At 37.4% G+C, this 11292-nt stretch overlaps 1 pseudogene; it reads right to left on the reverse strand.

Moving 5' to 3' along the window:
- Positions 1-438: 438 nt before the first annotated feature.
- LOC136120340 (succinate dehydrogenase [ubiquinone] cytochrome b small subunit, mitochondrial pseudogene) lies at positions 439-3738 on the reverse strand (annotated as a pseudogene).
- Between the last annotated feature and the right edge of the window lie 7554 nt (positions 3739-11292).

Here is an 11292-nt window from a genome sequence, read left to right on the forward strand (position 1 = left end):
TTTTCAAAAATTAAACACTGTTTAATTTTCTGCAAAATCTTTACTTATGAATTAACAGTCTTTCCCTTATTCATCATTCTCAAGACAAATGTAGAAGCTTGATCATGTATTGATAGTAAGAAAGCTGAATTTACTCTAAGAGGTTGATAAATTAAAAGGCCAAAGCTCATATATTATGTTAAGTTATACTCTGAGTCTTGTGAGAAGCTGGGAGACAACCCCATTAACGCATTGGAACGCAGAACTCAGTCTTACAATTTCTCAGATACAAGTTCTCTCAAACCTTGTCCTCAAAGATTAACCTCTGAAAATAACCATGTGATTAGGATAAAGGTTTGTCTCACCAATGGCTTATATGTTATTTCCTCTTTATTGTCAGTGGAATGGCATGGCAGAGCAGAGGCAAAGAGGTGTACAACCAGTTCTTAAGATATTAAGTCATAAAGCCCAGGGCTTCCACAGCATGACAACAGCTTTCAGATGCCCACATCATGATAGCTGAAATAACAAGGCACAGCAAAGTTTAGAGCTAAGCATCTGAAAGGCCTGCCTTGGTAGCTTTCTGAGATATACCGCACAGACAGAGTCAGTAACAACTTGTCCAAGGCCCCAGTGACTATGTAGAACATGGGCTGAAGCCAGGAGGCCATCACAGAGCAAGGATTCAAATACACAGCTGGAAGCAGACCCAGGAGCAAACACTGACAACCCTCTCACCAGTCCGGGGTAGAGATGCAGCTTTGGAACCAGGATGGCGGCTGGGTAACAAGTAAATGTGCTGTGCTCCACAACATTCTGGGGTGGGCTGGTCCTGGAGAAATGCTGAGACATGAGCAGGTATGACCACTGGGTTTGAAGGAACAGACCTCAGTCTTCTTGGGTATGATAGAGGACACTCAGCCTCCAGAGAACCACCGTCTTGCTCCCAAGGCCTCAAGGTCATCCAGTAACCTAGAAGCAGTTATCTTCTTCTGGTTTCTTAACATGAAAGCTTACATTTGTTTATGTTATTGATTTGAGACCCTTTTTGTTTTCTAATATAGCCATTCACAGTTATAAAATTTCTCTCATGAACTATGTTAGCTGAATTCCATAAATTTTGATATGTCGTGTTTCATTGCATTCAGTTCAAATATTTTAAAAGTTCACTTGTGATTTCTTTGGTCCGTGGATTATTTAAAAGTGCGTTTAAAATTTTCCAAATATTTGGGTATCTCCCAATTTTTTAATTTTGTTGATTCTAATTTAATTTCACTGTGGTTAAAAAAGGAACTACTTTGTATTATTTCAATCCTTTTAAATGTATTGAGACTTTTTTTATGGCCTTGTATATGGTTTACCCATACATAGTTCATGTGTGTCTGAAAATAATGTGTTTTCTGCTATTATTGGGTAGAGTGTTCTGTTGATGTCAGGTCAAGTTGGTTGATAATGTTGTTTAAGTTTTCCAGTGGCCATGGTTCACCTCTCTGGATTCTAATCCTCTCCCTGATGTTGGCTAAGAATTTCTAAATATCCTTTTAGCTATTTGATACTTTCAAGAGTTTCGTTTTCCTTGTTCAGTCTTTTTAGTTGCTTTTAACAGGATGTTTGGCCTGAATTATCTAATCTGACAATTCTGGAATCCCATTATCAGTTTTTAAGACAGGGTTGTCTATTTTTATCTGTTGGAATTAGGCTAGGTACCATTTCTAATAACATTAGGCAAACTTTTTTTTTTTTTTTTTTGTGATATGCGGGCCTCTCACTGTTGTGGCCTCTCCCACTGCGGAGCACAGGCTCAGCGGCCATGGATCACGGGCCTAGCCGCTCCGCGGCATGTGGGATCTTCCTGGACCGGAGCACGAACTCGTGTCCCCTGCATCGGCAGGCGGACTCTCAACCACTGTGCCACCAGGGAAAGCCTAGGCAAACTTTTAACACAAGGTTTTACCGGTAAAAGAGAAGAGAACTCAAAGCCTTTAAATTCTTACCAAAGTGCCCAAATATAACAATTCTTTCTCTATTCCTAAATCAATTTAAACTAAAATTTTTATATATAAAGAATTATAATTCTATGTAGATAGTTGGCTTCCTACTATTAATGTTTTAAAAAAACATTACTGGATAAAGAAAGGTCATCATATAAATATTATAAAAATGTAAAATTTCAATTAACCAGGTTAATACAGCAAAAGTTGTCATAACTTCAAGGAGAAATTGACAAAGCCCCCATCCTAAGGAGAACATTGAACATGTCTCAGTACTTAATAGATCAGTAGTGAAAAGAAAACAATAATATATAGAATATTTGAATAATACAATAAACAAGCTTGATCTAAGTAACACACATATATCTCTGTTCCCCCAACAATTGAACAACTCACATTCTTTTCAGATACTATGACATATTTATGAAAATTGATGATATATAGGGCCATTAAGGAAGAATAAGAAATTGAATAGATTTAGTAATTAATCTAACCTAACTACAGGTAATTAAATTAGAAATCAACATCTAAAAATTAATTTAAAACATACATTTGAAATGCAAAAACTCACACTTCTAAATAGCTCACAGGTCGAAAATCATACTGAAAATTAGGAAATACTTATAATTGAATACCACTTACCGAAACTTGTGAAATGCAGTCAAGGAAGTGCTTGGAGGTTCTTATGGTCTTAAATACAAAAATTAGAAAAGAAAAAAGTTTGAAAATAAATTAATGAACTATGTAACAGAGTAAACCCAAAGAAAGTAGAAGGAAATAAATAACCGATATTATTTATAAGGATAGAATTTAATTAATAGAAAAGAAATTTTAAAAGATCAACAAAGCCAAAAGTTCATTTAATATTTACCGACTCTGGTAATAATGATCAAGGATTAAAGATAGGACGTACAAATCAACAACTTTAGGAATAAAAAGCAGAACTTAATATTGAAAAGGTAGAGATTAAAAGGTTTATAAATAAATAATATGAACAAATTAATGCCAAAAAATTGAAAATAATTAAATGAATAAATTCTTAGAAAAATAAAATTTGTCAACATTTACATAAGGAGAAATAGAAAACCTAGTTAGAATTATAATCATGAAAGGAATTGAACTTGCAATTCAAAATAGTCCACAAATAAAATACCAGGCTCAGACAAGCAGACAATTCTAACATCATACATATTCTTCTAGGTAATAGGAACAGAAGGAAGCATTTTTCAGTTTATTCCATGAAGTTAAGATAACTGTCTTACCAAAAATAGATAAGGACCAGAAAAAAAAAAAAGCACAAGAAAATTGCATGGATGCAAAAATCCTAACCCCAGTATCACTAGACCATATCCAGTCATGGACCAAAAAGATGCTCTATAAGACTAAGTTAGGTTTATTCCCAGAAATTAAGGGTGATTTAACTTTAAACCTATTGATTTCCAAGCAAGATGGTGAACTAGCATGAGTTTCCAGCTTCCTCCCCACTGTAACTCTAGAGTAGGTACAAAACTGACATGGGATTATTGATCTGATGAATGAACATAGATACTATGAGAACGCCTGAGAAGGCTGTTTTGAAGTAGTACAAGTGTGCCTGTGGCAGAGGGTTAGTTTGTTTTCTGTCTTGTTGGGGTTTTTTTGTTTTTTCAAAACTTTGGGGTGTGGAGCAGCCAGTCCCCTCAGTGAGAAGATAGTGTTAGGCGAGAGTTTATAACTTTTACCTCTTTCTTCCCATACCTTGCTTTGGACTGATCATTTTCTGCTGCATTCACCCAGAAATTATTAGCAATAGCTCAGGCTAGATGATGTCAGTTGTGACAGGTCAGGATAGCATTTAAACCCAATGAAAATGAGAAACTGGTGGAAAGAGGTGCAGATTGGTCAGCTCCACTCCCTTCTAACCCTGAGGCAGCTGGACTGAAAGCTAAGAAGAGAGACTTCTGGTCTCAGCTCTGACATGTGAAGAGTTTGGAAGCCATCACTCCCATTCTCACAACCTCATAAAAGCTAAACAGACTGAAAATCAATGACTGTTCTTAGATCCATCAGAGAATTGAGGTCATTTTGTCACCCTGGAACTCAAGTGACAAGTGACTAGAGAATTGCAGCCAAGATCAGCTTACTGAGAGCAGAAGCTTCTGGAGCCAGTAACTGATAGAAATATTTAAATGGTAGTTGACAAACTTCTAGAGGCAGTGTGTGGACTGGTTTAAGGGTGGGGTCCACAGTCTTAGGGAGTCCCCCACTCTCCTGCGTTTTACTTCCAGAAACCTCACTGGTTCTCACAGTGAAGATGTGAGAAAAATCCCCTTGTGCTTCTGGCAGCAAGAAGGGAAAAGTAGTCCTTTTGAAATATGCCTAGGAGAAAAGTTACCATTTTGAAATACACCCAGAGTGTCCTCTAAAATAGAGGTCTGCCTTCAAGAGCAATACTTGATCAGAAACTTATCTGACCTGGAGAAAGGCAATTAGCCTCCTCTCTAGGGGGAGGAAGAAAAGACTAACAATGCCTCTGAAAGTCACAGCCCAGGGACCCAGACCCACTAAAAAATCAGGAGATTTTTTTTTTTCAGGAGATTTTTTTTAATCAGGAGATTTTATTTATTTGTTTGTTTGTTTGTTTGTTTATTAGGCTGTGCCAGGTCTTCATTGCAGCATGCAGGATCTTCACTGCAGCATGCAGGATTTTTTTTAGTTGCAGAACACAGGATCTTTTAGGTACGGCACGCGAACTCTTAGTTGCAGCATGCATGTGGTATCTAGTTCCCTGACCAGGGACTGAACCTGGGCCCCCTGCATCGGGAGCTCGGAGTCTTACCCACTGGACCACCAGGGAAGTCCCTAATCATGAGATTACAGAATTGCTTCCCCTCTCCCACACCTTCCCACCACATCATTAGGGCCCCAGTATAAAAACAGTGGATTAAAACTGAGAGAGCTGCAAGACAGACTCTCCCTAAGAAGAAATTCTGAAGAAACCCAAAGACAACAGGGAAGCAAAAAACAAACAAAACAAAACACACACACACACACACACACACACACACACACACACACACGTGGAAAGTAAAGGAAAATAAAGCCTCTGGCACCTATAGCTACAGCAGATTAGAGGTCTAGGAGCCCAGCTCCTAGAGATTAACACAAAAGCCTGTGTACCTCACTTCCTGTTACCATATACATCAAGTGCAGCTTGAAACAAAAAATTACAAGGCATGCTAGGGCTTCCCTGGTAGTGCAGTTGTTGAGAGTCTGCCTGCCGATGCAGGGTACACGGGTTCGTGCCCCAGTCCGGGAAGATTCCACATGCCGTGGAGCAGCTAGGCCCGTGAGCCATGGCCGCTGAGCCTGCGCGTCTGGAGCCTGTGCTCCACAACGGGAGAGGCCACAACAGAGAGGCCGGTGTACAGCAAAAAAAAAAAAAAAAAAAAAAAAAAAAAAAATTAAAAGGCAAGAGAAAACAGTCTGAAGAGAGAAAACGAGTGTCAGAATCAGACTCAGAAAGGACACAGATTTTGGAGTTATCACATAGGGAATTTAAAATAACTATGATTTATATGCTAATGACTCAAATTGAAAGTAGACAACATGTAAAACCTTATGGGTGATATAAGCAGAGAGATTGAAACTCTAAAAAAAAAATCAAAAGAAAACACTGAAATCAAAAACACTGTAGCAAAAGTGAAGAATGCCTTTGATGGGTTCAACAGTAGACTGGACAGAGCCAAAGAAAAGATAAATGAGCTTGAAGACAAGTGAATAGAAACTTCCCAAACTGAAATGCAAAGAGGAAAAAGAATGAACAAAATGGAATAAGACCTTCTTATACAGTCTTCTTTCTGCATAGAACATGTCCTGCTTCTCAATTGCCTCAAGATCTCTGCCTAAGAGTATTTACTCAAGGAAGCCCACTCTGACCTCATACCATGCTCTGGAGTACTTACAATTTTCTAATCAATGCTTTTGTGATAGTTGGTGGTTTTCTTTAATAGCATTTATCAAAATTGTAATTTAAGGATTACTTCTGTACATGTACACTACCATCCACAATTATGAACGTATTACTACACTAGGCTTTCCAAGAAAAAGAAACTATATCTCTAGAAAAACATTTTTTTTTTCAGATTTTGGACAACAGGCAACACAGAACTCTAATCCCCAAGTGAAAGGAAACAGAAGTAAGCCCTTAATAGCCCAGCTTTTTACCTGGAGGCACTTTTCAGACCATGGTTAAGAAAAAAAGAGCCCAATCAGAAAACAACAGTGTTACCAAGCTGAAAAGACATAAATCAAAGATCAGAGCTAGCTGCTGAGGTGTTAGGAATTTGTGGTGCAACTACAAGAATAGAAGGTAGCTGCACAGAGATGTAGCTCCAGAAGTCTGCAGGGTTCTCGAGTTTGGGGCTGATATGCTCCAAATATGCGGTGAAAAAGTGCCTGAAGAAGGGCAAAAAAAAAAAAATCAAGTAGCTGGGAGCTGTGAAATAAATGAAGATTCTGGAGTTGACACAAGGCTGGGAGACACTGAAGTTTCAGATAGCTGGAGATAAGAGACCTTGATGAAAGCCCAAGCATTCAGTTGATGGCTTAGAAGGACAGCCTCAGGAGCTTCTAGCCCTAAGTAAAGGGCACTCTAGACCCAACTCCTAGAGACTGAATGTTTGTCCCTCCCCAGATTCATAGTCCCCAGTGTGATGGTATTTAGAGGTGAGGCCTCTGGGAGGTGATTAGGTCATTAGGTTGGAGCCCTCATGAATGGAACCTTATAAAAGAGGTCTCACCACTTAGAGGGGTGGGATAGGGAGGGTGAGAGAAAGAGAGATGCAAGAGGGAAGAGATATGGGGACATATGTATATGTAAAACTGATTCACTTTGTTATAAAGCAGAAACTAACACACCATTGTAAAGCAATTATACTCCAATAAAGATGTTAAAAAAAAATGGTCCCAGGGATCTTCTTCAAACCTCCCACCATGTGAAGACACAAGGAAAAGATGGCCATCTGTGAACTTCGAAGCGGCCAGGAACCTTGATTTTGGACTCCCAACCTCCAGAACTGTAAGAAATAAATGTCTGCTGTTTATAAGCCCAGTCTGTTGTTGTTTTGTTATAGCAGCCCCAACTAAGACATACCCCTAAAGGTATGTCAGTGGACTAGAATAGGGCCCAGAGATAGAACCACACATACATAATCAACTGATTTTTTTAAAGGTACAAAAGTGGGCTTCCCTGGTGGCGCAGTGGTCAAGAATCCGCCTGCCAATACAGGGGACACGGGTTCGAGCCCTGGTCCAGGAAGATCCCACATGCCACGGAGCAACTAAGCCCGTGTGCCACAACTACTGAGCCTGTGCTCTTAGAGCCTGCGAGCTACAACTACCGAGCCCATGTGCCACAACCACTGAAGCCCGTGCACCTAGACCCCGTGCTCCGCAACAAGAGAAGTCACCTCAATGAGAAGCCTGTGCACCGCAATGAAGAGTAGACCCCGCTCACCGCAACTAGAGAAAGCCTGCATGCAGCAACAAAGACCCAACACAGCCAAAAATAAATAAATAAATAATTTTAAAAATAAAAAGGTACAAAAGCAATTAAATGTAGAAAGGATAGCCCTTTTCAAGAAATGGTGCTGAAACAGCTGGATATCCATGTGCAAACAAAAACTAAGCTAAACCGAGAAAAAATAAAGCATTATATGTCAATTATACCTCAAGTTAAAAAATCAATGAAGCAATAAACAAACAAGAAAAGCCTTATACCTCACACCCTATATAGAAATTAACTCAAGGTGGATCATAGACTTAAATATAAAATACATAGTTATAAAACTGCTAGAAGAAAGCATAGGAGAAAATCTTTGTAGCATTGGGTTAGGTAAAAATTCCTTATATATGATTTATAATTTTTTTTTTTTTTTTTTTTGGTATGCGGGCCTCTCACTGTTGTGGTCTCTCTCGATGTGGAGCACAGGCTCCGGATGCGCAGGCTCAGCAGCCATGGCTCACGGGCCCAGCCGCTCTGCGGCATATGGGATCTTCCCAGACCAAGGCACGAACCCGTGTCCCCTGCATCAGCAGGAGGACTCTCAACCACTGTGCCAACAGGGATTAAAGGATTTATGGACTTCTAGTATCGGCTCCATATTTGCCACATGGCACACTATATTTCAGATGTAGTAATCTGGAGCACTAGAAAAAATGGTTATTATTACTTATGAAATGTTCTTGGATTTTCTAATATAATCAGTGGATTACTTTTGCTTTGCTAGAGACACTTTAAAAATAAAAAGTGAAGCTGCATAACTGGGATAAGATATTTGCAAATCAATTATTTGACAAGAGATTTGTTTGCAGACTATATACAAACTCTCCAGGCTCAGCATTAAACAAAGAAACCCATAAACTGGGCAAAGATTTGAACAGACTCTTCACTAAAGAAGATGAATGGATGGCAAATAAGTACGTGAAAAATAATCAAAGTCATTAGTCATTAGAGAAATGCATTTTAAAACTACAATGGGATAATATTACCAACCTATTAGTATGATTAAAATAAAAAACAAACAAATAAGCAAAACAAATACACCCGGACAATACCAAGTGCTGGTAAGGATATGGAGTGATAATGCAAAATGGAACGACTGGTTGACAAGCAGTTTGGCAGCCTCCTGTTAGGTTAAACATTCATTTCCAACATGACCTAGCAATCCTATTCCTAGACAGTTACCCAGTAAAAATAACCTCTCTCTCTCTCTCTCTTTCACACACACACACACAATAGAACAGGAGATCTAAGACTAAGAAGATCTAAGATGAAAAGTATAATATATGCATAATGGAAATACCAGAAGAAGAAAGGGAGAATGGAGCAGAAGAAATATTTGAAGTAATGGTGGCTGAGAATTTACCAAAATCAAATGACAGACGCTAAATCATAGACCAAGGAAGCTCAGAGAACAGGCAGGATCAATACCCCCAAATCTAACACCTACCTAGGCATTCAAACTGCAGAAAACCAACAAAAAAAAGGGGGAAAATGCCAGAGAGGCAAAAACACATTATTTATAGAAGAACAAGAAAAATGATATCAGCTTCTCACAACAAACCATGAAAGCATGGAGAGTGGAGTGAAATATTCAAAGTGCTGAAAGAAAAAACCCCTCCAATCTAGAATTCTGTATTCAGTAAAATTCTTATTTAAAAGTGAAGGAGAAATACAGAGTTGCTCAGACAAACAAAAATTGAGATAATTTGTCACTAGAAGACCTTCCTTGAACAAAGTATTAAAAGAAGTTCTTTGAAGAGAAAGAAAATGATATTGGTCAGAAACTCAGATCTACATAACAAAAGGCAGAGCATCAGAGAAGGAATAGATGAATGTAAAATAAAATCTTCTATTTTTCTCATTCTTAATTGATCCAACAGATAACTGTTTGTCCAAAGTAATAAGAACAACAATGTATTGAGTGATTATTGCATATGGATAAGTGAAATAAATGGCAGCAATGTAATTAGGGATGCAAGAATATTGTTTTAATACTACATTGTGAAGTAGTAGTATAGTATCATTTGAAAGTGAACGCAACATTAGTTGTAAACCTATATTGCAAATTCTAGGGCAACCTCTAAAATTTTTTAAAAAGTAGTACAATTGATATGCTAAAAAAGGAGAGAAAATGGAATCATATAAAATGCTCAATTAAAATTAGAAAAGGCAGAAAAGAGGGGAAGATAAGAAAGAACAAGTGCAATAAATAGCAGACAGTTACAAACATGGTAGATATTAATCCAATGATATCAATAATCACTTTCAATGAGAATAGTCCAAATCTAACAACTAAAAGACAGAGACTGAAAATGGACAAAAAACAAGACCCAACTATACGTTGTATACAAGAAACTCACTTTAATTATAAACACACAGAAGAAAAATAAAAGGATGAAGCATGATATACATGCTAACACTAATCAAAAGAAAGCTGGAGTAGCCATATTAATTTCAGACAAAGCAAACTTCAGAACAAAGAAAATTATCAGGAACACAGAGGGGTATTACATAACGATAAAGGGATCAATTCTCAAAGAAAACATAACAATCCTTAAAGTGTATGCACCTAACAATAGAGCATCAAAACAGGTGAGGCAAAAACTGATAGAACTGCAAAGAGAAATAGACAAATATACTATTACAGTTACAGACCTCAACAACAGCAAATGATAGATCCAACAGACAGAAATTCAGTATGCACATAATTCAACTCAACAGCACCATCAATCAACTGGATCTAATGGACACTATAAAATACTTCATTCAAAAACACAGAATACATACTCTTCTCTAGCTCACATGAAATAGTCACCAAGATGGACCACATTCTGAGCCATAAAATGCACCTTGACAAATTAAAAAAAATAGAAATCATACAAAGTATGCCCTCATGCAAAACGTAATTAAACTAGAAATTGATAATAGAAAGACAGCTGGAAATTCCTCCAAACATCTGGAGATTAAACAGTGCACTTCTATAAAGAGCACATGGGTCAAAGGAAAAGTCTCAAAAGAAAATAAAAGTACTTTGAACTAAATGAAAGTGAAAATACAAGCTACTCAATTTGTGGGATGCAGTGGAAGAAGTGTTTAGAGGGAAAATTATACCTTTCAATGCATATATTACAAGAGAAGAAAGTTTAATAATTCAATAATTCAAGGTTTCACCTGAGGAAACTAGAAAACAAAGAGCAATATAAATCTTTATTGCAGAAGGAAAGAAATAAGAGGAAAAATAAATAATAAAAACTGGAGCAGAAGTCAGTAAGATTGAAAACAGGAAATCAAAAAAGAAAATCAACAAAACCAAAAGCTGGTTCTTTGAAAAGATCAATAAAATTAATAAACCTCTAGCCAGGCTGATCAAGAAAAAAAAAGAGAGAAGACACAGTATTCTTGCTCACCGGGAAATAATGAAGAGAAGAATTTCTGACATGGAATATCTCATCACAGCATAATTTCTTCATGATAATTAAAAATTGAAAATGACGCTGCAACATAAGTAAGTTTCTGAATGGATCATTTGTCAGCTAATCAAGGAAATCTGTTTACTGATGATAAGTTAATTAAATCACATTTAATTGCAGCAGCTAAAGAAATATTTCCAGAGAAAATAAACTTGTTTAAGCCTTTCAGTGAGAACAATTGTTCAAAAAGTTGAGGGCATTGTGAGCAATGTCAATAGTCAGTTAAAGATATGGGTTTTTAAAAATAAATTTATTGATTGATTTATTGATTTATGGCTGCATTGGGTCTTCGTTGTTGCATGCAGGC

Source organism: Phocoena phocoena, chromosome 3 (assembly GCF_963924675.1).
Source record: "Phocoena phocoena chromosome 3, mPhoPho1.1, whole genome shotgun sequence".
Classification (NCBI taxonomy): Eukaryota; Metazoa; Chordata; class Mammalia; order Artiodactyla; family Phocoenidae; genus Phocoena; species Phocoena phocoena.